Source organism: Saccoglossus kowalevskii, chromosome 19 (genome assembly GCF_978046115.1).
Source record: "Saccoglossus kowalevskii chromosome 19, keSacKowa6.1, whole genome shotgun sequence".
In the NCBI taxonomy this organism is placed as follows: Eukaryota; Metazoa; Hemichordata; class Enteropneusta; family Harrimaniidae; genus Saccoglossus; species Saccoglossus kowalevskii.
Window position 1 is genome coordinate 25811767 of NC_140659.1, and position 19477 is coordinate 25831243.

General features: G+C 38.5%; 44 non-coding genes across 44 annotated transcripts; 28 read left to right on the forward strand and 16 right to left on the reverse strand.

The window, feature by feature from the left end:
- Positions 1 to 340: 340 nt before the first annotated feature.
- On the forward strand, positions 341 to 413 carry TRNAV-CAC (transfer RNA valine (anticodon CAC)). Its single transcript has one exon. It is a non-coding gene; the product is annotated as a tRNA-Val (tRNA).
- Positions 414 to 916: 503 nt separating this feature from the next.
- TRNAV-CAC (transfer RNA valine (anticodon CAC)) lies at positions 917 to 989 on the forward strand. The gene has a single exon. It is a non-coding gene; the product is annotated as a tRNA-Val (tRNA).
- Positions 990 to 1286: 297 nt separating this feature from the next.
- TRNAV-AAC (transfer RNA valine (anticodon AAC)) lies at positions 1287 to 1359 on the reverse strand. Its single transcript has one exon. It is a non-coding gene; the product is annotated as a tRNA-Val (tRNA).
- A 187-nt stretch (positions 1360 to 1546) lies between these two features.
- Positions 1547 to 1619, reverse strand: TRNAV-AAC (transfer RNA valine (anticodon AAC)). Its single transcript has one exon. It is a non-coding gene; the product is annotated as a tRNA-Val (tRNA).
- Positions 1620 to 1764: 145 nt separating this feature from the next.
- Positions 1765 to 1836, forward strand: TRNAV-CAC (transfer RNA valine (anticodon CAC)). Its single transcript has one exon. It is a non-coding gene; the product is annotated as a tRNA-Val (tRNA).
- Positions 1837 to 2133: 297 nt separating this feature from the next.
- On the reverse strand, positions 2134 to 2206 carry TRNAV-AAC (transfer RNA valine (anticodon AAC)). Its single transcript has one exon. It is a non-coding gene; the product is annotated as a tRNA-Val (tRNA).
- Positions 2207 to 2351: 145 nt separating this feature from the next.
- Positions 2352 to 2423, forward strand: TRNAV-CAC (transfer RNA valine (anticodon CAC)). The gene has a single exon. It is a non-coding gene; the product is annotated as a tRNA-Val (tRNA).
- A 297-nt stretch (positions 2424 to 2720) lies between these two features.
- TRNAV-AAC (transfer RNA valine (anticodon AAC)) lies at positions 2721 to 2793 on the reverse strand. Its single transcript has one exon. It is a non-coding gene; the product is annotated as a tRNA-Val (tRNA).
- Positions 2794 to 2938: 145 nt separating this feature from the next.
- TRNAV-CAC (transfer RNA valine (anticodon CAC)) lies at positions 2939 to 3010 on the forward strand. Its single transcript has one exon. It is a non-coding gene; the product is annotated as a tRNA-Val (tRNA).
- Positions 3011 to 3307: 297 nt separating this feature from the next.
- Positions 3308 to 3380, reverse strand: TRNAV-AAC (transfer RNA valine (anticodon AAC)). The gene has a single exon. It is a non-coding gene; the product is annotated as a tRNA-Val (tRNA).
- Positions 3381 to 3525: 145 nt separating this feature from the next.
- TRNAV-CAC (transfer RNA valine (anticodon CAC)) lies at positions 3526 to 3597 on the forward strand. The gene has a single exon. It is a non-coding gene; the product is annotated as a tRNA-Val (tRNA).
- Positions 3598 to 4090: 493 nt separating this feature from the next.
- Positions 4091 to 4163, forward strand: TRNAV-CAC (transfer RNA valine (anticodon CAC)). Its single transcript has one exon. It is a non-coding gene; the product is annotated as a tRNA-Val (tRNA).
- Positions 4164 to 4460: 297 nt separating this feature from the next.
- Positions 4461 to 4533, reverse strand: TRNAV-AAC (transfer RNA valine (anticodon AAC)). Its single transcript has one exon. It is a non-coding gene; the product is annotated as a tRNA-Val (tRNA).
- Positions 4534 to 4678: 145 nt separating this feature from the next.
- TRNAV-CAC (transfer RNA valine (anticodon CAC)) lies at positions 4679 to 4751 on the forward strand. The gene has a single exon. It is a non-coding gene; the product is annotated as a tRNA-Val (tRNA).
- Positions 4752 to 5048: 297 nt separating this feature from the next.
- On the reverse strand, positions 5049 to 5121 carry TRNAV-AAC (transfer RNA valine (anticodon AAC)). Its single transcript has one exon. It is a non-coding gene; the product is annotated as a tRNA-Val (tRNA).
- Positions 5122 to 5971: 850 nt separating this feature from the next.
- TRNAV-CAC (transfer RNA valine (anticodon CAC)) lies at positions 5972 to 6044 on the forward strand. The gene has a single exon. It is a non-coding gene; the product is annotated as a tRNA-Val (tRNA).
- A 503-nt stretch (positions 6045 to 6547) lies between these two features.
- On the forward strand, positions 6548 to 6620 carry TRNAV-CAC (transfer RNA valine (anticodon CAC)). Its single transcript has one exon. It is a non-coding gene; the product is annotated as a tRNA-Val (tRNA).
- A 297-nt stretch (positions 6621 to 6917) lies between these two features.
- Positions 6918 to 6990, reverse strand: TRNAV-AAC (transfer RNA valine (anticodon AAC)). The gene has a single exon. It is a non-coding gene; the product is annotated as a tRNA-Val (tRNA).
- A 145-nt stretch (positions 6991 to 7135) lies between these two features.
- TRNAV-UAC (transfer RNA valine (anticodon UAC)) lies at positions 7136 to 7208 on the forward strand. The gene has a single exon. It is a non-coding gene; the product is annotated as a tRNA-Val (tRNA).
- Positions 7209 to 7711: 503 nt separating this feature from the next.
- On the forward strand, positions 7712 to 7784 carry TRNAV-CAC (transfer RNA valine (anticodon CAC)). The gene has a single exon. It is a non-coding gene; the product is annotated as a tRNA-Val (tRNA).
- A 1079-nt stretch (positions 7785 to 8863) lies between these two features.
- Positions 8864 to 8936, forward strand: TRNAV-CAC (transfer RNA valine (anticodon CAC)). Its single transcript has one exon. It is a non-coding gene; the product is annotated as a tRNA-Val (tRNA).
- Positions 8937 to 9439: 503 nt separating this feature from the next.
- Positions 9440 to 9512, forward strand: TRNAV-CAC (transfer RNA valine (anticodon CAC)). Its single transcript has one exon. It is a non-coding gene; the product is annotated as a tRNA-Val (tRNA).
- A 500-nt stretch (positions 9513 to 10012) lies between these two features.
- Positions 10013 to 10085, forward strand: TRNAV-CAC (transfer RNA valine (anticodon CAC)). Its single transcript has one exon. It is a non-coding gene; the product is annotated as a tRNA-Val (tRNA).
- A 297-nt stretch (positions 10086 to 10382) lies between these two features.
- On the reverse strand, positions 10383 to 10455 carry TRNAV-AAC (transfer RNA valine (anticodon AAC)). Its single transcript has one exon. It is a non-coding gene; the product is annotated as a tRNA-Val (tRNA).
- A 145-nt stretch (positions 10456 to 10600) lies between these two features.
- TRNAV-UAC (transfer RNA valine (anticodon UAC)) lies at positions 10601 to 10673 on the forward strand. The gene has a single exon. It is a non-coding gene; the product is annotated as a tRNA-Val (tRNA).
- A 503-nt stretch (positions 10674 to 11176) lies between these two features.
- TRNAV-CAC (transfer RNA valine (anticodon CAC)) lies at positions 11177 to 11249 on the forward strand. The gene has a single exon. It is a non-coding gene; the product is annotated as a tRNA-Val (tRNA).
- Positions 11250 to 11546: 297 nt separating this feature from the next.
- TRNAV-AAC (transfer RNA valine (anticodon AAC)) lies at positions 11547 to 11619 on the reverse strand. The gene has a single exon. It is a non-coding gene; the product is annotated as a tRNA-Val (tRNA).
- A 721-nt stretch (positions 11620 to 12340) lies between these two features.
- Positions 12341 to 12413, forward strand: TRNAV-CAC (transfer RNA valine (anticodon CAC)). The gene has a single exon. It is a non-coding gene; the product is annotated as a tRNA-Val (tRNA).
- Positions 12414 to 12710: 297 nt separating this feature from the next.
- TRNAV-AAC (transfer RNA valine (anticodon AAC)) lies at positions 12711 to 12783 on the reverse strand. Its single transcript has one exon. It is a non-coding gene; the product is annotated as a tRNA-Val (tRNA).
- A 515-nt stretch (positions 12784 to 13298) lies between these two features.
- Positions 13299 to 13371, reverse strand: TRNAV-AAC (transfer RNA valine (anticodon AAC)). The gene has a single exon. It is a non-coding gene; the product is annotated as a tRNA-Val (tRNA).
- Positions 13372 to 13516: 145 nt separating this feature from the next.
- On the forward strand, positions 13517 to 13589 carry TRNAV-CAC (transfer RNA valine (anticodon CAC)). The gene has a single exon. It is a non-coding gene; the product is annotated as a tRNA-Val (tRNA).
- A 503-nt stretch (positions 13590 to 14092) lies between these two features.
- On the forward strand, positions 14093 to 14165 carry TRNAV-CAC (transfer RNA valine (anticodon CAC)). Its single transcript has one exon. It is a non-coding gene; the product is annotated as a tRNA-Val (tRNA).
- Positions 14166 to 14668: 503 nt separating this feature from the next.
- Positions 14669 to 14741, forward strand: TRNAV-CAC (transfer RNA valine (anticodon CAC)). The gene has a single exon. It is a non-coding gene; the product is annotated as a tRNA-Val (tRNA).
- Positions 14742 to 15244: 503 nt separating this feature from the next.
- Positions 15245 to 15316, forward strand: TRNAV-CAC (transfer RNA valine (anticodon CAC)). The gene has a single exon. It is a non-coding gene; the product is annotated as a tRNA-Val (tRNA).
- A 622-nt stretch (positions 15317 to 15938) lies between these two features.
- TRNAV-CAC (transfer RNA valine (anticodon CAC)) lies at positions 15939 to 16010 on the forward strand. Its single transcript has one exon. It is a non-coding gene; the product is annotated as a tRNA-Val (tRNA).
- A 503-nt stretch (positions 16011 to 16513) lies between these two features.
- Positions 16514 to 16585, forward strand: TRNAV-CAC (transfer RNA valine (anticodon CAC)). Its single transcript has one exon. It is a non-coding gene; the product is annotated as a tRNA-Val (tRNA).
- Positions 16586 to 16882: 297 nt separating this feature from the next.
- On the reverse strand, positions 16883 to 16955 carry TRNAV-AAC (transfer RNA valine (anticodon AAC)). Its single transcript has one exon. It is a non-coding gene; the product is annotated as a tRNA-Val (tRNA).
- A 145-nt stretch (positions 16956 to 17100) lies between these two features.
- On the forward strand, positions 17101 to 17172 carry TRNAV-CAC (transfer RNA valine (anticodon CAC)). The gene has a single exon. It is a non-coding gene; the product is annotated as a tRNA-Val (tRNA).
- A 297-nt stretch (positions 17173 to 17469) lies between these two features.
- On the reverse strand, positions 17470 to 17542 carry TRNAV-AAC (transfer RNA valine (anticodon AAC)). The gene has a single exon. It is a non-coding gene; the product is annotated as a tRNA-Val (tRNA).
- A 187-nt stretch (positions 17543 to 17729) lies between these two features.
- On the reverse strand, positions 17730 to 17802 carry TRNAV-AAC (transfer RNA valine (anticodon AAC)). Its single transcript has one exon. It is a non-coding gene; the product is annotated as a tRNA-Val (tRNA).
- Positions 17803 to 17947: 145 nt separating this feature from the next.
- TRNAM-CAU (transfer RNA methionine (anticodon CAU)) lies at positions 17948 to 18020 on the forward strand. The gene has a single exon. It is a non-coding gene; the product is annotated as a tRNA-Met (tRNA).
- A 297-nt stretch (positions 18021 to 18317) lies between these two features.
- Positions 18318 to 18390, reverse strand: TRNAV-AAC (transfer RNA valine (anticodon AAC)). Its single transcript has one exon. It is a non-coding gene; the product is annotated as a tRNA-Val (tRNA).
- A 145-nt stretch (positions 18391 to 18535) lies between these two features.
- Positions 18536 to 18608, forward strand: TRNAV-CAC (transfer RNA valine (anticodon CAC)). Its single transcript has one exon. It is a non-coding gene; the product is annotated as a tRNA-Val (tRNA).
- A 503-nt stretch (positions 18609 to 19111) lies between these two features.
- Positions 19112 to 19184, forward strand: TRNAV-CAC (transfer RNA valine (anticodon CAC)). The gene has a single exon. It is a non-coding gene; the product is annotated as a tRNA-Val (tRNA).
- The last annotated feature ends 293 nt before the right edge of the window (positions 19185 to 19477 follow it).

The following is a 19477-nucleotide window of genomic DNA, read 5'->3' on the forward strand; positions in this document are numbered from 1 at the left end:
GTGGACTAAAATGCAAATAACTTTGATTAACGCCACTGCAGAACTGCAGTTCAAGAGAAGTTAGCTTTATGGGCACGTAGTTTCACATGGTATCCAGCATAGATATCGTTTCAAAATATTTACTGGCTTCATATTGTTTCCGCCAGGGACCTTTCGCGTGTTAGCCGAACGTGATAACCACTACACTACGGAAACAGGCTGCTTGCTTTTCTCACATCTTCTCGAAAATACAATTAACAGTATAGTGAATTGATCACACAATCTTCCAATTTTGCAGTTTCAAAAACCTGCGAATACAACATTTGAAGCCTAACTGATTTTTTGGGATTTCATGTAACGAGTTTTCGTAGTGTAGTGGTTATCACGTTCGCCTCACACGCGAAAGGCCCCCGGTTCGAACCCGGGCGAAAACAAAAATCATTGAGTTTTAATTAACGCTGCAGGAGAAAAGAAATTCCAATTAACTTATAATTAACACCACCTTATGAAACGTGTCGTTGAAGACAATAGGTAAATTAGTGTACATTACACCTCTATTCATATATAGTGCTAAGTTATACTTGGAACATTGATAACGTGGATTAAAATGCAAATAACTTTGATTAACGCCACTGCAGAACTGCAGTTCAAGAGAAGTTAGCTTTATGGGCACGTAGTTTCACATGGTATCCAGCATAGATATCGTTTCAAAATATTTACTGGCTTCATATTGTTTCCGCCAGGGACCTTTCGCGTGTTAGGCGAACGTGATAACCACTACACTACGGAAACAGGCTGCTTGCTTTTCTCACATCTTCTCGAAAATACAATTAACAGTATAGTGAATTGATCACACAATCTTCCAATTTTGCAGTTTCAAAAACCTGCGAATACAACATTTGAAGCCTAACTGATTTTTTGGGATTTCATGTAACGAGTTTTCGTAGTGTAGTGGTTATCACGTTCGCCTCACACGAGAAAGGCCCCCGGTTCGAACCCGGGCGAAAACAAATATCATTTAGTTTTAATTGACGCCGCAGGAGAAAACAAATTCCAATTTACTTATAATTAACACCACCTTATGAAACGTGTCGTTGAAGACAATAGGTAAATTAGTGTACATTACACCTCTATTCATATATAGTGCTAAGTTATACTTGGAACATTGATAACGTGGATTAAAATGCAAATAGCTTTGATTAACGCCACTGCAGAACTGCAGTTCAAGAGAAGTTAGCTTTATGGGCACGTAGTTTCACATGGTATCCAGCATAGATATCGTTTCAAAATATTTACTGGCTTCATATTGTTTCCGCCTGGGCTCGAACCAGGGACCTTTCGCGTGTTAGGCGAACGTGATAACCACTACAATACGGAAAAAGGCTGCTTGCTATTCATATATAGTGCTAAGTTATACTTGGAACATTGATAACGTGGATTAAAATGCAAATAGCTTTGATTAACGCCACTGCAGAACTGCAGTTCAAGAGAAGTTAGCTTTATGGGCACGTAGTTTCACATGGTATCCAGCATAGATATCGTTTCAAAATATTTACTGGCTTCGTATTGATTCCGCCTGGGCTCGAACCAGGGACCTTTCGCGTGTTAGGCGAACGTGATAACCACTACAGTACGGAAACAGGCTGCTTGCTTTTTTCACATCTTCTCGAAAATACAATTAACAGTATAGTGAATTGATCACACAATCTTCCAATTTTGCAGTTTCAAAAACTTGCGAATACAACATTTGAAGCCTAACTGATTTTTTGCGATTTCATTTAACGAGTTTTCGTAGTGTAGTGGTTATCACGTTCGCCTCACACGCGAAAGGCCCCGGTTCGAACCCGGGCGAAAACAAATATCATTTAGTTTTAATTGACGCCGCAGGAGAAAAGAAATTCCGATTTACTTATAATCAACACCACCTTATGAAACGTGTCGTTGAAGACAATAGGTAAATTAGTGTACATTACACCTCTATTCATATATAGTGCTAAGTTATACTTGGAACATTGATAACGTGGATTAAAATGCAAATAACTTTGATTAACGCCACTGCAGAACTGCAGTTCAAGAGAAGTTAGCTTTATGGGCACGTAGTTTCACATGGTATCCAGCATAGATATCGTTTCAAAATATTTACTGGCTTCGTATTGTTTCCGCCTGGGCTCGAACCAGGGACCTTTCGCGTGTTAGGCGAACGTGATAACCACTACACTACGGAAACAGGCTGCTTGCTTTTCTCACATCTTCTCGAAAATACAATTAACAGTATAGTGAATTGATCACACAATCTTCCAATTTTGCAGTTTCAAAAACTTGCGAATACAACATTTGAAGCCTAACTGATTTTTTGCGATTTCATGTAACGAGTTTTCGTAGTGTAGTGGTTATCACGTTCGCCTCACACGCGAAAGGCCCCGGTTCGAACCCGGGCGAAAACAAATATCATTTAGTTTTAGTTGACGCCGCAGGAGAAAACAAATTCCAATTTACTTATAATTAACACCACCTTATGAAACGTGTCGTTGAAGACAATAGGTAAATTAGTGTACATTACACCTCTATTCATATATACTGCTAAGTTATACTTGGAACATTGATAACGTGGATTAAAATGCAAATAACTTTGATTAACGCCACTGCAGAACTGCAGTTCAAGAGAAGTTAGCTTTATGGGCACGTAGTTTCACATGGTATCCAGCATAGATATCGTTTCAATATATTTACTGGCTTCGTATTGTTTCCGCCTGGGCTCGAACCAGGGACCTTTCGCGTGTTAGGCGAACGTGATAACCACTACACTACGAAAACAGGCTGCTTGCTTTTCTCACATCTTCTCGAAAATACAATTAACAGTATAGTGAATTGATCACACAATCTTCCAATTTTGCAGTTTCAAAAACTTGCGAATACAACATTTGAAGCCTAACTGATTTTTTGCGATTGCATGTAACGAGTTTTCGTAGTGTAGTGGTTATCACGTTCGCCTCACACGCGAAAGGCCCCGGTTCGAACCCGGGCGGAAACAAATATCATTTAGTTTTAGTTGACGCCGCAGGAGAAAACAAATTCCAATTTACTTATAATTAACACCACCTTATGAAACGTGTCGTTGAAGACAATAGGTAAATTAGTGTACATTACACCTCTATTCATATATAGTGCTAAGTTATACTTGGAACATTGATAACGTGGATTAAAATGCAAATAACTTTGATTAACGCCACTGCAGAACTGCAGTTCAAGAGAAGTTAGCTTTATGGGCACGTAGTTTCACATGGTATCCAGCATAGATATCATTTCAAAATATTTATTGGCTTCGTATTGTTTCCGCCTGGGCTCGAACCAGGGACCTTTCGCGTGTTAGGCGAACGTGATAACCACTACACTACGGAAACAGACTGCTTGCTTTTCTCACATCTTCTCGAAAATACAATTAACAGTATAGTGAATTGATCACACAATCTTCCAATTTTGCAGTTTCAAAAACTTGCGAATACAACATTTGAAGCCTAACTGATTTTTTGCGATTTCATGTAACGAGTTTTCGTAGTGTAGTGGTTATCACGTTCGCCTCACACGCGAAAGGCCCCGGTTCGAACCCGGGCGAAAACAAATATCATTTAGTTTTAGTTGACGCCGCAGGAGAAAACAAATTCCAATTTACTTATAATTAACACCACCTTATGAAACGTGTCGTTGAAGACAATAGGTAAATTAGTGTACATTACACCTCTATTCATATATAGTGCTAAGTTATACTTGGAACATTGATAAAATGCAAATAACTTTGATTAACGCCACTGCAGAACTGCAGTTCAAGAGAAGTTAGCTTTATGGGCACGTAGTTTCACATGGTATCCAGCATAGATATCGTTTCAAAATATTTACTGGCTTCATATTGTTTCCGCCAGGGACCTTTTGCGTGTTAGCCGAACGTGATAACCACTACACTACGGAAACAGGCTGCTTGCTTTTCTCACATCTTCTCGAAAATACAATTAACAGTATAGTGAATTGATCACACAATCTTCCAATTTGGCAGTTTCAAAAACTTGCGAATACAACATTTGAAGCCTAACTGATTTTTTGGGATTTCATGTAACGAGTTTTCGTAGTGTAGTGGTTATCACGTTCGCCTCACACGCGAAAGGCCCCCGGTTCGAACCCGGGCGAAAACAAATATCATTTAGTTTTAATTGACGCTGCAGGAGAAAACAAATTCCAATTTACTTATAATTAGCACCACCTTATGAAACGTGTCGTTGAAAACAATAGGTAAATTAGTGTACATTACACCTCTATTCATATATAGTGCTAAGTTATACTTGGAACATTGATAACGTGTATTAAAATGCAAATAACTTTGATTAACGCCACTGCAGAACTGCAGTTCAAGAGAAGTTAGCTTTATGGGCACGTAGTTTCACATGGTATCCAGCATTGATAACGTTTCAAAATATTTACTGGCTTCATATAGTTTCCGCCTGGGCTCGAACCAGGGACCTTTCGCGTGTTAGGCGAACGTGATAACCACTACACTACGTAAACAGGCTTCTTGCTTTTCTCACATCTTCTCGAAAATACAATTAACAGTATAGTGAATTGATCACACAATCTTCCAATTTTGCAGTTTCAAAAACTTGCGAATACAACATTTGAAGCCTAACTGATTTTTTGGGATTTCATGTAACGAGTTTTCGTAGTGTAGTGGTTATCACGTTCGCCTCACACGCGAAAGGCCCCCGGTTCGAACCCGGGCGAAAACAAATATCATTTAGTTTTAGTTGACGCCGCAGGAGAAAACAAATTCCAATTTATTTATAATTAACAGCACCTTATGAAACGTGTCGTTGAAGGCAATAGGTAAATTAGTGTACATTACACCTCTATTCATATATAGTGCTAAGTTATACTTGGAACATTGATAACGTGGATTAAAATGCAAATAACTTTGATTAACGCCACTGCAGAACTGCAGTTCAAGAGAAGTTAGCTTTATGGGCACGTAGTTTCACATGGTATCCAGCATTGATAACGTTTCAAAATATTTACTGGCTTCATATTGTTTCCGCCTGGGCTCGAACCAGGGACCTTTCGCGTGTTAGGCGAACGTGATAACCACTACACTACGGAAACAGGCTTCTTGCTTTTCTCACATCTTCTCGAAAATACAATTAACAGTATAGTGAATTGATCACACAATCTTCCAATTTGGCAGTTTCAAAAACTTGCGAATACAACATTTGAACTGATTTTTTGCGATTTCATGTAACGAGTTTTCGTAGTGTAGTGGTTATCACGTTCGCCATACACGCGAAAGGCCCCCGGTTCGAACCAGGGCGAAAACAAAAATCATTTAGTTTTAATTGACGCCGCAGGAGAAAACAAATTCCAATTTACTTATAATTAACACCACCTTATGAAACGTGTCGTTGAAGACAATAGGTAAATTAGTGTACATTACACCTCTATTCATATATAGTGCTAAGTTATACTTGGAACATTGATAACGTGGATTAAAATGCAAATAACTTTGATTAACGCCACTGCAGAACTGCAGTTCAAGAAAAGTTAGCTTTATGGGCACGTAGTTTCACATGGTATCCAGCATAGATATCGTTTCAAAATATTTACTGGCTTCATATTGTTTCCGCCAGGGACCTTTCGCGTGTTAGCCGAATGTGATAACCACTACACTACGGAAACAGGCTGCTTGCTTTTCTCACATCTTCACGAAAATACAATTAACAGTATAGTGAATTGATCACACAATCTTCCAATTTGGCAGTTTCAAAAACTTGCGAATACAACATTTGAAGCCTAACAGGCTACTTGCTGTTCTTACATCTTGCTTTTCTCACATCTTCTCGAAAATACAATTAACAGTATAGTGAATTGATCACACAATAGTCCAATTTTGCAGTTTCAAAAACTTGCGAATACAACATTTGAAGCCTAACTGATTTTTTGGGATTTGATGTAACGAGTTTTCGTAGTGTAGTGGTTATCACGTTCGCCTCACATGCGAAAGGCCCCCGGTTCGAACCCGGGCGAAAACAAATATCATTTAGTTTTAATTGACGCCACAGGAGAAAACAAATTCCAATTTACTTATAATTAACACCACCTTATGAAACGTGTCGTTGAAGACAATATGTAAATTAGTGTACATTACACCTCTATTCATCTATAGTGCTAAGTTATACTTGGAACATTGATAACGTGGATTAAAATGCAAATAATTTTGATTAACGCCACTGCAGAACTGCAGTTCAAGAGAAGTTAGCTTTATGGGCACGTAGTTTCACATGGTATCCAGCATTGATAACGTTTCAAAATATTTACTGGCTTCATATTGTTTCCGCCAGGGACCTTTTGCGTGTTAGCCGAACGTGATAACCACTACACTACGGAAACAGGCTGCTTGCTTTTCTCACATCTTCTCGAAAATACAATTAACAGTATAGTGAATTGATCACACAATCTTCCAATTTTGCAGTTTCAAAAACTTGCGAATACAACATTTGAAGCCTAACTGATTTTTTGGGATTTCATGTAACGAGTTTTCGTAGTGTAGTGGTTATCACGTTCGCCTCACACGCGAAAGGCCCCCGGTTCGAACCCGGGCGAAAACAAATATCATTTAGTTTTAATTGACGCCGCAGGAGAAAACAAATTCCAATTTACTTATAATTAACACCACCTTATGAAACGTGTCGTTGAAAACAATAGGTAAATTAGTGTACATTACACCTCTATTCATATATAGTGCTAAGTTATACTTGGAACATTGATAACGTGTATTAAAATGCAAATAACTTTGATTAACGCCACTGCAGAACTGCAGTTCAAGAGAAGTTAGCTTTATGGGCACGTAGTTTCACATGGTATCCAGCATTGATAGCGTTTCAAAATATTTACTGGCTTCATATTGTTTCCGCCTGGGCTCGAACCAGGGACCTTTCGCGTGTTAGGCGAACGTGATAACCACTACACTACGGAAACAGGCTTCTTGCTTTTCTCACATCTTCTCGAAAATACAATTAACAGTATAGTGAATTGATCACACAATCTTCCAATTTTGCAGTTTCAAAAACTTGCGAATACAACATTTGAAGCCTAACTGATTTTTTGGGATTTCATGTAACGAGTTTTTGTAGTGTAGTGGTTATCACGTTCGCCATACACGCGAAAGGCCCCCGGTTCGAACCCGGGCGAAAACAAATATCATTTAGTTTTAATTGACGAAGCAGGAGAAAACAAATTCCAATTTACTTATAATTAACACCACCTTATGAAACGTGTCGTTAAAGGCAATGGGTAAATTAGTGTACATTACACCTCTATTCATATATAGTGCTAAGTTATACTTGGAACATTGATAACGTGGATTAAAATGCAAATAACTTTGATTAACGCCACTGCAGAACTGCAGTTCAAGAGAAGTTAGCTTTATGGGCACGTAGTTTCACATGGTATCCAGCATAGATATCGTTTCAAAATATTTACTGGCTTCATATTCTTTCCGCCAGGGACCTTTCGCGTGTTAGCCGAACGTGATAACCACTACACTACGGAAACAGGCTGCTTGCTTTTCTCACATCTTCTCGAAAATACAATTAACAGTATAGTGAATTGATCACACAATCTTCCAATTTGGCAGTTTCAAAAACTTGCGAATACAACATTTGAAGCCTAACTGATTTTTTGGGATTTCATGTAACGAGTTTTCGTAGTGTAGTGGTTATCACGTTCGCCTCACACGCGAAAGGCCCCCGGTTCGAACCCGGGCGAAAACAAATATCATTTAGTTTTAATTGACGCCGCAGAAGAAAACAAATTCCAATTTACTTATAATTAACAGCACCTTATGAAACGTGTCGTTGAAGGCAATAGGTAAATTAGTGTACATTACACCTCTATTCATATATAGTGCTAAGTTATACTTGGAACATTGATAACGTGGATTAAAATGCAAATAACTTTGATTAACGCCACTGCAGAACTGCAGTTCAAGAGAAGTTAGCTTTATGGGCACGTAGTTTCACATGGTATCCAGCATAGATATCGTTTCAAAATATTTACTGGCTTCATATTGTTTCCGCCAGGGACCTTTCGCGTGTTAGCCGAACGTGATAACCACTACGCTACGGAAACAGGCTGCTTGCTTTTCTCACATCTTCTCGAAAATACAATTAACAGTATAGTGAATTGATCACACAATCTTCCAATTTGGCAGTTTCAAAAACTTGCGAATACAACATTTGAAGCCTAACTGATTTTTTGGGATTTCATGTAACGAGTTTTCGTAGTGTAGTGGTTATCACGTTCGCCTCACACGCGGAAGTCCCCCGGTTCGAACACGGGCGAAAACAAATATCATTTAGTTTTAATTGACGCCGCAGGAGAAAACAAATTCCAATTTACTTATAATTAACACCACCTTATGAAACGTGTCGTTGAAGGCAATAGGTAAATTAGTGTACATTACACCTCTATTCATATATAGTGCTAAGTTATACTTGGAACATTGATAACGTGGATTAAAATGCAAATAACTTTGATTAACGCCACTGCAGAACTGCAGTTCAAGAGAAGTTAGCTTTATGGGCACGTAGTTTCACATGGTATCCAGCATAGATATCGTTTCAAAATATTTACTGGCTTCATATTGTTTCCGCCAGGGACCTTTCGCGTGTTAGCCGAACGTGATAACCACTACACTACGGAAACAGGCTGCTTGCTTTTCTCACATCTTCTCGAAAATACAATTAACAGTATAGTGAATTGATCACACAATCTTCCAATTTGGCAGTTTCAAAAACTTGCGAATACAACATTTGAAGCCTAACTGATTTTTTGGGATTTCATGTAACGAGTTTTCGTAGTGTAGTGGTTATCACGTTCGCCTCACACGCGAAAGTCCCCCGGTTCGAACACGGGCGAAAACAAATAACATTTAGTTTTAATTGACGCCGCAGGAGAAAACAAATTCCAATTTACTTATAATTAACACCACCTTATGAAACGTGTCGTTGAAGGCAATAGGTAAATTAGTGTACATTACACCTCTATTCATATATAGTGCTAAGTTATACTTGGAACATTGATAACGTGGATTAAAATGCAAATAACTTTGATTAACGCCACTGCAGAACTGCAGTTCAAGAGAAGTTAGCTTTATGGGCACGTAGTTTCACATGGTATCCAGCATAGATATCGTTTCAAAATATTTACTGGCTTCATATTGTTTCCGCCAGGGACCTTTTGCGTGTTAGCCGAACGTGATAACCACTACACTACGGAAACAGGCTGCTTGCTTTTCTCACATCTTCTCGAAAATACAATTAACAGTATAGTGAATTGATCACACAATCTTCCAATTTGGCAGTTTCAAAAACTTGCGAATACAACATTTGAAGCCTAACTGATTTTTTGGGATTTCATGTAACGAGTTTTCGTAGTGTAGTGGTTATCACGTTCGCCTCACACGCGAAAGGCCCCCGGTTCGAACCCGGGCGAAAACAAATATCATTTAGTTTTAATTGACGCCGCAGAAAACAAATTCCAATTTACTTATAATTAATACCACCTTATGAAACGTGTCGTTGAAGGCAATAGGTAAATTAGTGTACATTACACCTCTATTCATATATAGTGCTAAGTTATACTTGGAACATTGATAACGTGGATTAAAATGCAAATAACTTTGATTAACGCCACTGCAGAACTGCAGTTCAAGAGAAGTTAGCTTTATGGGCACGTAGTTTCACATGGTATCCAGCATAGATATCGTTTCAAAATATTTACTGGCTTCATATTGTTTCCGCCAGGGACCTTTTGCGTGTTAGCCGAACGTGATAACCACTACACTACGGAAACAGGCTGCTTGCTTTTCTCACATCTTCTCGAAAATACAATTAACAGTATAGTGAATTGATCACACAATCTTCCAATTTGGCAGTTTCAAAAACTTGCGAATACAACATTTGAAGCCTAACTGATTTTTTGGGATTTCATGTAACGAGTTTTCGTAGTGTAGTGGTTATCACGTTCGCCTCACACGCGAAAGGCCCCCGGTTCGAACCCGGGCGAAAACAAATATCATTTAGTTTTAATTGACGCCGCAGGAGAAAACAAATTCCAATTTACTTATAATTAACACCACCTTATGAAACGTGTCGTTGAAAACAATAGGTAAATTAGTGTACATTACACCTCTATTCATATATAGTGCTAAGTTATACTTGGAACATTGATAACGTGTATTAAAATGCAAATAACTTTGATTAACGCCACTGCAGAACTGCAGTTCAAGAGAAGTTAGCTTTATGGGCACGTAGTTTCACATGGTATCCAGCATTGATAACGTTTCAAAATATTTACTGGCTTCATATTGTTTCCGCCTGGGCTCGAACCAGGGACCTTTCGCGTGTTAGGCGAACGTGATAACCACAACACTACGGAAACAGGCTTCTTGCTTTTCTCACATCTTCTCGAAAATACAATTAACAGTATAGTGAATTGATCACACAATCTTCCAATTTTGCAGTTTCAAAAACTTGCGAATACAACATTTGAAGCCTAACTGATTTTTTGGGATTTCATGTAACGAGTTTTCGTAGTGTAGTGGTTATCACGTTCGCCATACACGCGAAAGGCCCCCGGTTCGAACCCGGGCGAAAACAAATATCATTTAGTTTTAATTGACGCCGCAGGAGAAAACAAATTCCAATTTACTTATAATTAACACCACCTTATGAAACGTGTCGTTGAAGGCAATAGGTAAATTAGTGTACATTACACCTCTATTCATATATAGTGCTAAGTTATACTTGGAACATTGATAACGTGGATTAAAATGCAAATAACTTTGATTAACGCCACTGCAGAACTGCAGTTCAAGAGAAGTTAGCTTTATGGGCACGTAGTTTCACATGGTATCCAGCATAGATATCGTTTCAAAATATTTACTGGCTTCATATTCTTTCCGCCAGGGACCTTTCGCGTGTTAGCCGAACGTGATAACCACTACACTACGGAAACAGGCTGCTTGCTTTTCTCACATCTTCTCGAAAATACAATTAACAGTATAGTGAATTGATCACACAATCTTCCAATTTGGCAGTTTCAAAAACTTGCGAATACAACATTTGAAGCCTAACTGATTTTTTGGGATTTCATGTAACGAGTTTTCGTAGTGTAGTGGTTATCACGTTCGCCTCACACGCGAAAGGCCCCCGGTTCGAACCCGGGCGAAAACAAATATCATTTAGTTTTAATTGACGCCGCAGGAGAAAACAAATTCCAATTTACTTATAATTAACACCACCTTATGAAACGTGTCGTTGAAAACAATAGGTAAATTAGTGTACATTACACCTCTATTCATATATAGTGCTAAGTTATACTTGGAACATTGATAACGTGTATTAAAATGCAAATAACTTTGATTAACGCCACTGCAGAACTGCAGTTCAAGAGAAGTTAGCTTTATGGGCACGTAGTTTCACATGGTATCCAGCATTGATAACGTTTCAAAATATTTACTGGCTTCATATTGTTTCCGCCTGGGCTCGAACCAGGGACCTTTCGCGTGTTAGGCGAACGTGATAACCACTACACTACGGAAACAGGCTTCTTGCTTTTCTCACATCTTCTCGAAAATACAATTAACAGTATAGTGAATTGATCACACAATCTTCCAATTTTGCAGTTTCAAAAACTTGCGAATACAACATTTGAAGCCTAACTGATTTTTTGGGATTTCATGTAACGAGTTTTCGTAGTGTAGTGGTTATCACGTTCGCCATACACGCGAAAGGCCCCCGGTTCGAACCCGGACGAAAACAAATATCATTTAGTTTTAATTGACGCCGCAGGAGAAAACAAATTCCAATTTACTTATAATTAACACCACCTTATGAAACGTGTCGTTGAAGGCAATAGGTAAATTAGTGTACATTACACCTCTATTCATATATAGTGCTAAGTTATACTTGGAACATTGATAACGTGGATTAAAATGCAAATAACTTTGATTAACGCCACTGCAGAACTGCAGTTCAAGAGAAGTTAGCTTTATGGGCACGTAGTTTCACATGGTATCCAGCATAGATATCGTTTCAAAATATTTACTGGCTTCATATTCTTTCCGCCAGGGACCTTTCGCGTGTTAGCCGAACGTGATAACCACTACACTACGGAAACAGGCTGCTTGCTTTTCTCACATCTTCTCGAAAATACAATTAACAGTATAGTGAATTGATCACACAATCTTCCAATTTGGCAGTTTCAAAAACTTGCGAATACAACATTTGAAGCCTAACTGATTTTTTGGGATTTCATGTAACGAGTTTTCGTAGTGTAGTGGTTATCACGTTCGCCTCACACGCGAAAGGCCCCCGGTTCGAACCCGGGCGAAAACAAATATCATTTAGTTTTAATTGACGCCACAGGAGAAAACAAATTCCAATTTACTTATAATTAACACCACCTTACGAAACGTGTCGTTGAAGACAATAGGTAAATTAGTGTACATTACACCTCTATTCATATATAGTGCTAAGTTATACTTGGAACATTGATAACGTGGATTAAAATGCAAATAACTTTGATTAACGCCACTGCAGAACGGCAGTTCAAGAGAAGTTAGCTTTATGGGCACGTAGTTTCACATGGTATCCAGCATAGATATCGTTTCAAAATATTTACTGGCTTCATATTGTTTCCGCCTGGGCTCGAACCAGGGACCTTTCGCGTGTTAGGCGAACGTGATAACCACTACACTACGGAAACAGGCTGCTTGCTTTTCTCACATCTTCTCGAAAATACAATTAACAGTATAGTGAATTGATCACACAATCTTCCAATTTTGCAGTTTCAAAAACTTGCGAATACAACATTTGAAGCCTAACTGATTTTTTGCGATTTCATGTAACGAGTTTTCGTAGTGTAGTGGTTATCACGTTTGCCTCACACGCGAAAGGCCCCCTTTTCGAACCCGGGCGAAAACAAAAATCATTTAGTTTTAATTAACGCCGCAGGAGAAAAGAAATTCCAATTTACTTATAATTAACACCACCTTATGAAACGTGTCGTTGAAGACAATAGGTAAATTAGTGTACATTACACCTCTATTCATATATAGTGCTAAGTTATACTTGGAACATTGATAACGTGGATTAAAATGCAAATAACTTTGATTAACGCCACTGCAGAACGGCAGTTCAAGAGAAGTTAGCTTTATGGGCACGTAGTTTCACATGGTATCCAGCATAGATATCGTTTAAAAATATTTACTGGCTTCATATTGTTTCCGCCTGGGCTCGAACCAGGGACCTTTCGCGTGTTAGGCGAACGTGATAACCACTACACTACGGAAACAGGCTGCTTACTTTTCTCACATCTTCTCGAAAATACAATTAACAGTATAGTGAATTGATCACACAATCTTCCAATTTTGCAGTTTCAAAAACTTGCGAATACAACATTTGAAGCCTAACTGATTTTTGGGGATTTCATGTAACGAGTTTTCGTAGTGTAGTGGTTATCACGTTCGCCTCACACGCGAAAGGCCCCCGGTTCGAACCCGGGCGAAAACAAATATCATTTAGTTTTAATTGACGCCGCAGGAGAAAACAAATTCCAATTTACTTATAATTAACACCACCTTATGAAACGTGTCGTTGAAAACAATAGGTAAATTAGTGTACATTACACCTCTATTCATATATAGTGCTAAGTTATACTTGGAACATTGATAACGTGTATTAAAATGCAAATAACTTTGATTAACGCCACTGCAGAACTGCAGTTCAAGAGAAGTTAGCTTTATGGGCACGTAGTTTCACATGGTATCCAGCATTGATAACGTTTCAAAATATTTACTGGCTTCATATTGTTTCCGCCTGGGACCTTTCGCGTGTTAGCCGAACGCGATAACCACTACACTACGGAAACAGGCTGCTTGCTTTTCTCACATCTTCTCGAAAATACAATTAACAGTATAGTGAATTGATCACACAATCTTCCAATTTGGCAGTTTCAAAAACTTGCGAATACAACATTTGAAACCTAACTGATTTTTTGCGATTTCATGTAACGAGTTTTCGTAGTGTAGTGGTTATCACGTTTGCCTCACACGCGAAAGGTCCCCGGTTCGAACCCGGGCGAAAACAAAAATCATTTAGTTTTAATTAACGCCGCAGGAGAAAAGAAATTCCAATTTACTTATAATTAACACCACCTTAAGAAACGTGTCGTTGAAGACAATAGGTAAATTAGTGTACATTACACCTCTATTCATATATAGTGCTAAGTTATACTTGGAACATTGATAACGTGGATTAAAATGCAAATAACTTTGATTAACGCCACTGCAGAACTGCAGTTCAAGAGAAGTTATCTTTATGGGCACGTAGTTTCACATGGTATCCAGCATATATATCGTTTCAAAATATTTACTGGCTTCATATTGTTTCCGCCTGGGACCTTTCGCGTGTTAGCCGAACGCGATAACCACTACACTACGGAAACAGGCTGCTTGCTTTTCTCACATCTTCTCGAAAATACAATTAACAGTATAGTGAATTGATCACACAATCTTCCAATTTGGCAGTTTCAAAAACTTGCGAATACAACATTTGAAACCTAACTGATTTTTTGCGATTTCATGTAACGAGTTTTCGTAGTGTAGTGGTTATCACGTTTGCCTCACACGCGAAAGGTCCCCGGTTCGAACCCGGGCGAAAACAAAAATCATTTAGTTTTAATTAACGCCGCAGGAGAAAAGAAATTCCAATTTACTTATAATTAACACCACCTTATGAAACGTGTCGTTGAAGACAATAGGTAAATTAGCGTACATTACACTTCTATTCATATATAGTGCTAAGTTATACTTGGAACATTGATAACGTGGATTAAAATGCAAATAACTTTGATTAACGCCACTGCAGAACTGCAGTTCAAGAGAAGTTAGCTTTATGGGCACGTAGTTTCACATGGTATCCAGCATAGATATCGTTTCAAAATATTTACTGGCTTCATATTGTTTCCGCCAGGGACCTTTCGCGTGTTAGCCGAACGTGATAACCACTACACTACGAAAACAGGCTGCTTGCTTTTCTCACATCTTCTCGAAAATACAATTAACAGTATAGTGAATTGATCACACAATCTTCCAATTTTGCAGTTTCAAAAACTTGCGAATACAACATTTGAAGCCTAACTGATTTTTTGCGATTGCATGTAACGAGTTTTCGTAGTGTAGTGGTTATCACGTTCGCCTCACACGCGAAAGGCCCCGGTTCGAACCCGGGCGAAAACAAATATCATTTAGTTTTAGTTGACGCCGCAGGAGAAAACAAATTCCAATTTACGTATAATTAACACCACCTTATGAAACGTGTCGTTGAAGACAATAGGTAAATTAGTGTACATTACACCTCTATTCATATATAGTGCTAAGTTATACTTGGAACATTGATAACGTGGATTAAAATGCAAATAACTTTGATTAACGCCACTGCAGAACGGCAGTTCAAGAGAAGTTAGCTTTATGGGCACGTAGTTTCACATGGTATCCAGCATAGATATCGTTTCAAAATATTTACTGGCTTCATATTGTTTCCGCCAGGGACCTTTCGCGTGTTAGCCGAACGTGATAACCACTACACTACGGAAACAGGCTGCTTGCTTTTCTCACATCTTCACGAAAATACAATTAACAGTATAGTGAATTGATCACACAATCTTCCAATTTGGCAGTTTCAAAAACTTGCGAATACAACATTTGAAGCCTAACAGGCTGCTTGCTTTTCTCACATCTTCTCGAAAATACAATTAACAGTATAGTGAATTGATCACACAATCTTCCAATGTTGCAGTTTCAAAAACTTGCGAATACAACATTTGAAGCCTAACTGATTTTTTGCGATTGCAGGTAACGAGTTTTCGTAGTGTAGTGGTTATCACGTTCGCCTCACACGCGAAAGGCCCCGGTTCGAACCCGGGCGAAAACAAATATCATTTAGTTTTAGTTGACGCCGCAGGAGAAAACAAATTCCAATTTACTTATAATTAACACCACCTTATGAAACGTGTCGTTGAAGACAATAGGTAAATTAGTGTACATTACACCTCTATTCATATATAGTGCTAAGTTATACTTGGAACATTGATAACGTGGATTAAAATGCAAATAACTTTGATTAACGCCACTGCAGAACTACAGTTCAAGAGAAGTTAGCTTTATGGGCACGTAGTTTCACATGGTATCCAGCATAGATATCGTTTCAAAATATTTACTGGCTTCATATTGTTTCCGCCAGGGACCTTTCGCGTGTTAGCCGAACGTGATAACCACTACACTACGGAAACAGGCTGCTTGCTTTTCTCACATCTTCTCGAAAATACAATTAACAGTATAGTGAATTGATCACACAATCTTCCAATTTTGCAGTTTCAAAAACTTGCGAATACAACATTTGAAGCCTAACTGATTTTTCGCGATTTCATTTAACGAGTTTTCGTAGTGTAGTGGTTATCACGTTCGCCTCACACGCGAAAGGCCCCGGTTCGAACCCGGGCGAAAACAAATATCATTTAGTTTTAATTGACGCCGCAGGAGAAAAGAAATTCCAATTTACTTATAATCAACGCCACCTTATGAAACGTGTCGTTGAAGACAATAGGTAAATTAGTGTACATTACACCTCTATTCATATATAGTGCTAAGTTATACTTGGAACATTGATAACGTGGATTAAAATGCAAATAACTTTGATTAACGCCACTGCAGAACTGCAGTTCAAGAGAAGTTAGCTTTATGGGCACGTAGTTTCACATGGTATCCAGCATAGATATCGTTTCAAAATATTTACTGGCTTCGTATTGTTTCCGCCTGGGCTCGAACCAGGGACCTTTCGCGTGTTAGGCGAACGTGATAACCACTACACTACGGAAACAGGCTGCTTGCTTTTCTCACATCTTCTCGAAAATACAATTAACAGTATAGTGAATTGATCACACAATCTTCCAATTTTGCAGTTTCAAAAACTTGCGAATACAACATTTGAAGCCTAACTGATTTTTTGCGATTTCATGTAACGAGTTTTCGTAGTGTAGTGGTTATCACGTTCGCCTCACACGCGAAAGGCCCCGGTTCGAACCCGGGCGAAAACAAATATCATTTAGTTTTAGTTGACGCCGCAGGAGAAAACAAATTCCAATTTACTTATAATTAACACCACCTTATGAAACGTGTCGTTGAAGACAATAGGTAAATTAGTGTACATTACACCTCTATTCATATATAGTGCTAAGTTATACTTGGAACATTGATAACGTGGATTAAAATGCAAATAACTTTGATTAACGCCACTGCAGAACTGCAGTTCAAGAGAAGTTAGCTTTATGGGCACGTAGTTTCACATGGTATCCAGCATAGATATCGTTTCAAAATATTTACTGGCTTCATATTGTTTCCGCCTGGGCTCGCACCAGGGACCTTTCGCGTGTTAGGCGAACGTGATAACCACTACACTACGGAAACAGGCTGCTTGCTATTCATATATAGTGCTAAGTTATACTTGGAACATTGATAACGTGGATTAAAATGCAAATAACTTTGATTAACGCCACTGCAGAACTGCAGTTCAAGAGAAGTTAGCTTTATGGGCACGTAGTTTCACATGGTATCCAGCATAGATATCGTTTCAAAATATTTACTGGCTTCATATTATTTCCGCCTGGGCTCGAACCAGGGACCTTTCGCGTGTTAGGCGAACGTGATAACCACTTCACTACGGAAACAGGCTGCTTGCTTTTCTCACATCTTCTCGAAAATACAATTAACAGTATAGTGAATTGATCACACAATCTTCCAATTTTGCAGTTTCAAAAACCTGCGAATACAACATTTGAAGCCTAACTGATTTTTTGGGATTTCATGTAACGAGTTTTCGTAGTGTAGTGGTTATCACGTTCGCCTCATACGCGAAAGGCCCCCGGTTCGAACCCGGGCGAAAACAAATATCATTTAGTTTTAATTGACGCCGCAGGAGAAAAGAAATTCCAATTTACTTATAATCAACACCACCTTATGAAACGTGTCGTTGAAGACAATAGGTAAATTAGTGTACATTACACCTCTATTCATATATAGTGCTAAGTTATACTTGGAACATTGATAACGTGGATTAAAATGCAAATAACTTTGATTAACGCCACTGCAGAACTGCAGTTCAAGAGAAGTTAGCTTTATGGGCACGTAGTTTCACATGGTATCCAGCATAGATATCGTTTCAAAATATTTACTGGCTTCATATTGTTTCCGCCTGGGCTCGAACCAGGGACCCTTCGCGTGTTAGGCGAACGTGATAACCACAACACTACGGAAACAGGCTGCTTGCTTTTCTAACATCTTCTCGAAAATACAATTAACAGTATAGTGAATTGATCACACAATCTTGCAATTTTGCAGTTTCAAAAACTTGCGAATACAACATTTGAAGCCTAACTGATTTTTTGCGATTTCATGTAACGAGTTTTCGTAGTGTAGTGGTTATCACGTTTGCCTCACACGCGAAAGGCCCCCGGTTCGAACCCGGGCGAAAACAAAAATCATTTAGTTTTAATTAACGCCGCAGGAGAAAAGAAATTCCAATTTACTTATAATTAACACCACCTTATGAAACGTGTCGTAGAAGACAATAGGTAAATTAGTGTACATTACACATCTATTCATATATAGTGCTAAGTTATACTTGGAACATTGATAACGTGGATTAAAATGCAAATAACTTTGATTAACGCCACTGCAGAACTGCAGTTCAAGAGAAGTTAGCTTTATGGGCACGTAGTTTCACATGGTATCCAGCATAGATATCGTTTCAAAATATTTACTGGCTTCATATTGTTTCCGCCAGGGACCTTTCGCGTGTTAGGCGAACGTGATAACCATTACACTACGGAAACAGGCTGCTTGTTTTTCTCACATCTTCTCGAAAATACAATTAACAGTATAGTGAATTGATCACACAATCTTCCAATTTTGCAGTTTCAAAAACTTGCGAATACAACATTTGAAGCCTAACTGATTTTTTGGGATTTCATGTAACGAGTTTTCGTAGTGTAGTGGTTATCACGTTCGCCTCACACGCGAAAGGCCCCCGTTTCGAACCCGGGCGAAAACAAATATCATTTAGTTTTAATTGACGCCGCAGGAGAAAACAAATTCCAATTTACTTATAATTAACACCACCTTATGAAACGAGTCGTTGAAGACAATAGGTAAATTAGTGTACATTACACCTCTATTCATATATAGTGCTAAGTTATACTTGGAACATTGACAACGTGAATTAAAATGCAAATAACTTTGATTAACGCCACTGCAGAACTGCAGTTCAAGAGAAGTTAGCTTTATGGGCACGTAGTTTCACATGGTATCCAGCATAGATATCGTTTCAAAATATTTACTGGCTTC